We start from the raw sequence: 5,000 nt of genomic DNA on the forward strand, positions 1-5,000 counted from the left end.
GCACTTTTCCACGTCTTTTCATAGACGTCCAACCCTTCAGGAGGTAAACATATCACGCAGGGAAGCCACAGAACGCCTGACTTCTGATCTTTCTAAAATTTCTCATTGGGGCAGAACAAACTTGATATTGTTCAATGCCTCAAAAAATCAATTCCTCCATCTATCAACTCGACACAACCTTCCAGACAACTATCCCCTCTTCTTCAATGACACTCAACTGTCCCCCTCTTCTACATTGAACATCCTCGGTCTGTCCTTTACTTATAATCTGAACTGGAAACTTCACATCTCATCTCTAGCTAAAACAGCTTTTATGAAGTTAGGTGTTCTGAGACGTCTCCGCCAGTTTTTCTCACCCCCCCAGCTGCTAACTCTGTACAAGGGCCTTATCCGTCCATGTATGGAGTATGCTTCACATGTCTGAGGGGGGTTCCACTCATACTGCTTTTCTAGACAGGGTGGAATCAAAAGCTTTTCGTCTCATCAACTCCTCTCCTCTAACTGACTGTCTTCAGCTTCTCTCTCACCGCCGCAATGTTGCATATCTAGCTGTCTTCTACCGCTATTTTCATGCTAACTGCTCTTCTGATCTTGCTAACTGCATGCCTCCCCTCCTTCCGTGGCCTCGCTGCACAAGACTTTCTTCTTTCTCTCACCTCTATTCTGTCCACTTCTCTAACGCAAGAGTTAACTAGTATTCTCAATCATTCATCCCTTTCTCTGGTAAACTCTGGAACTCCCTGCCTGCTTCCGTATTTCCACCTTCCTATGACTTGAATTCCTTCAAGAGGGAGGTTTCAAGACACTTATTCATCATTTTTTGACCACTGCTTTGACCCCTGTATGGGACTGGCATTTCAGTGGGCATTTTTTTTATTACATTTTTGTTGCCCTTGGCCAGTGTCCTTCCTACATAAAAAAAAAAAAAAAAATAGTAGTAGTAGTAGCAGTAGTAGTAGTAGTAGTAGTAGTAGTAGTAATGCTATTTTTCATATATTTAGTAATTTTTTTTTTTCATATTATTATTTATATTTATATTTTTTGTTTTGTTTTGACATTCATACGAATGCTATAAAGGTGAAGCATAGAAATTTATTTGATTGATTAATTAATTTATATATCTATTTATTTTGATTTTTTAAATTAATTAATTTATTTATTTTTATTATTATTATTTTTTTTTTTTATGTCTCTATGATAAGCAAAGCATTATAGAATTTATGAAAGCACATATCCTCTAGAGTCTTGCCCTACAAAAGATTCTGTAAAGTAAAAAATAAAGGGAATAAGTGTCAGTGACGTTTGATGAATAGAGGAAGGCGTGGCAGAAATTACCATAAAACGTATATAAATGAAAATTTATCTTCCTCGTATTTTCCAACTTGCGTTTGCTTCTTGAAAATTTAACTGGGTGGGTCATATAGCAGACATATTGTTCTTTCCTCCATTGTAGTTTGTTTCCAGCAAGCCCCCTAAATAAAGTTTCTGTTTTTTTTTTTTTTTTTTTTTTTTAAAGAAATGAGGAATTACATTCTAACGCTGATCACTGAGCGGAGCGTAGACGAGCTGCTATCCTCAAGGACGTTACCTCTCTCTCTCTCTCTCTCTCTCTCTAAATAAGACTTTAAATAAAAAGAATATATATATATATATATATATATATATATATATATATATATATATATATATATATATATATATATATATATATATATATATATATATATATATATATATATATATATATATATTAAAAGACAATGAATATCCTCTGGGGAAGGGGTGACAATCCTTATTTAACCCTTAATTTCAGTTGAATTTTGACAAGTCTACGTTAAAATGTTTCCATTTTTCTGCAGTGATAAAGAAACGTAGAGGGGTAGCTAATATATTTAATTGTTAATTGTATCTTTTTTTCTTTCTTTTTTTCATTTATTCTTTTATTAATTTTTCTTTTCATTGCTTAATTATGCATTATGCCGACACTGCAGGTTACAATTGCAGATATTGCAAGTATTTTTGACACAATACAAGTACATCCAGCTAAACTATTGCTACAGTATAGAGAGAGTATTTCGATTACATACCTTATTCTTCATCTTCTTTTCTTCTTTTTTTTTTTTAATAAATATAATAATAAATAAATAAGTAAATAGGTATTGTCAAATGAAATCGTCGAGATTACGCAGGGGTTTCGGGCAATACTTGGATGGGTGACTACACAAGCCTCATCTGTCTGAAAAAAAATAAATAAATAAAAAAAATAAGAATAAGAATAGGGAGAATGAACGAAAATTTTAAGTAATAAAGATAACAGTAAGAATTATTATAACAAGAATAAGAAAAATTACAATAAAGGAATATAAAAAAAAAGAAAGAAAGCATCCCATGTCTTTCTTCCTAATTGTCATAGAAGGGTGAATTCTTTTGTATATTTTCCAACATTTCCAATACAACGATATGAATGGGGGAAGAAAGAATAAGAATAATAGAAAGAAGGCCTCCCAACACCTAGTTCTCCGGTCTTGGCCAATTAGCTAACGGCGGGATCAGCGCAGTTAAGCAGGGGGTCCGGGAAGAACTTGGATGGGTGACCACAAAAGCCTCATCTCTCTGAGAATAGAAAAAAATAGCAATAAGAATGAGGAGAATGAACGAAAAACGAAAATAATAAAATAACAATAACAACTATAATAAAAAAAAGAAGATTAAGAATAAAAAGAACAAAAATAAGGGAAAAAAGTAATAATATATCTCTCTTGCTAATTGTCGTAGAATTATGAATGAAGGGTTAATTTTAGTGCATATTTTCCAACATTTTCAGCACAACAATGCAACAACAATACAGGAAAGAATAAGAATAAGAGAAATAAGCCCTCCCAACACCTTGTTCTCCGCTCTTGACCAATCAGCTGACGGCGGGATCAGCAAGGTTAAGCAGGGGGTCCGGGCAGAACTTGGATGGGTGACCGCACAAGCCTCATCTCTCTAAAAGTAGGATAAATAAGAATAAGATAAGGAAGAATAATAAAAAAAAATGAAAATAATAAAGATAACAATATTAATTATGACAAGAATAAGAAAAAAATAGAATAAAAAGAATGAAAAAAATAAGAATATCACAACTTTCTTGCTAATTGTCTTAGAATTTTAAATGACATGTCAGTTCTGCTGTATATTTTCCAAGATTTGTTATGAATGAGGGAAGAAAGAATAAGAATAAGAATAAGAATAAGAACAAAATGAATTAGACTAACAATAATGATCACATCTTTCATGCGGTGACTGCGTGGGCGATGAGCCTCACTGGACGTTTCTGACCAATCACAAGGCAGGGTTGGAGTCGTCGGGCCCACCCGATTCATATATAAAGGGATTTTGTGGGAAGCGCGGGCAGACTCAGCTGAGTGTTCGTTGTGAGTTGTTGTTACCACAACTATGGCACGTACCAAGCAAACGGCTCGCAAGTCCACTGGTGGCAAGGCGCCCCGCAAGCAGCTTGCTACAAAGGCAGCTCGCAAGTCTGCTCCAGCCACTGGAGGTGTCAAGAAACCCCACCGTTACAGGCCTGGAACCGTTGCTCTCCGTGAGATCCGCCGTTATCAGAAGAGCACTGAGCTGCTTATCAGGAAACTGCCTTTCCAGCGCCTGGTGCGTGAAATTGCTCAGGATTTCAAGACTGACCTCCGCTTCCAGTCCTCTGCTGTCATGGCTCTCCAGGAAGCTTCCGAGGCTTACCTCGTGGGTCTGTTTGAGGATACCAACCTGTGCGCCATCCATGCCAAGCGCGTGACTATCATGCCAAAGGACATCCAACTGGCTCGTCGCATCCGTGGCGAGCGTGCCTAAGAAGTCATCCACGAATGATCTTCATAACAGCAATATCTAGGCCCTTTTTAGGGCCAAACATCTCTTTCATTAAAGAATTTTCATAGACAATCTGTTTGGTTTTGTGGAAGAAAATATTTATTTTCCATCTTTCAGTATCAGGTATCGACTTTCAACTCAATATCCTTCCCCCCTTTTTTTTTTTTTATATTATTATTATTATTCCCTCTTCCATGGCCATATCTCTTTCACTTGGGAGAATTTTTATCTTTCTTTATCTCTATTTTTTTTTTATCTTTTCTTTATCTCCACAGAATAATAATCACGATAATAATAAGCATAATAATAATAATAATAATAATAATAATAATAATAATAATAATAATAATAATAATGATACAATAATTATTATAATAATAATCATAATAAAAACAACAATATTAATATTATTAATAATGATAATAATAATAATAATAATAATAATAATAATAATAATAATAATAATAAAAATAATAATAATAATAATATTAATAATAATAACAATAATTATAATAATAATGCATTTGTCTATATCGTATCTTTTTTCCTTTTCAAGTGTGGCTCCAATGGAGCCGGGTATTATTTTATACTGGCAGCAGTATACTGGCCGCCTGTTTACTTGGAGGAGGTATACTTGGTAACAGCCTTGGTGCCTTCAGAAACAGCGTGTTTTGCCAGTTCACCAGGCAGAAGAAGACGGACAGCGGTCTGGATTTCCCGGCTGGTGATGGTGGAGCGCTTGTTATAGTGTGCCAGGCGGGATGCCTCGGCAGCGATGCGCTCGAAAATGTCATTCACGAACGAGTTCATGATTGACATGGCCTTGGAGGACACGCCAGTGTCTGGGTGGACTTGCTTGAGCACCTTGTAGATGTAGATGGAGTAGCTCTCCTTCCTCCTGCGCTTCTTCTTCTTGTCGCCCTTGGCAATGGCCTTCTGTGCCTTGCCAGCTTTCTTGGCAGCCTTTCCTGATGCTTTGGGAGGCATAGTGTCGCCGTACTGCTGTGAGAACGAGTGTGCGTTTTCTCAGTTGAAAAGTGGTATATATATTAGCGTGCCTACTCAGGATCAGGAGTCGCCACCTCAGCGAGCGTCCTGATTGGTCCAGACGCGCTCTGGGCCGATCTGATCTC

This window comes from Scylla paramamosain, chromosome 17 (genome assembly GCF_035594125.1).
Source record: "Scylla paramamosain isolate STU-SP2022 chromosome 17, ASM3559412v1, whole genome shotgun sequence".
Taxonomy (NCBI): domain Eukaryota; kingdom Metazoa; phylum Arthropoda; class Malacostraca; order Decapoda; family Portunidae; genus Scylla; species Scylla paramamosain.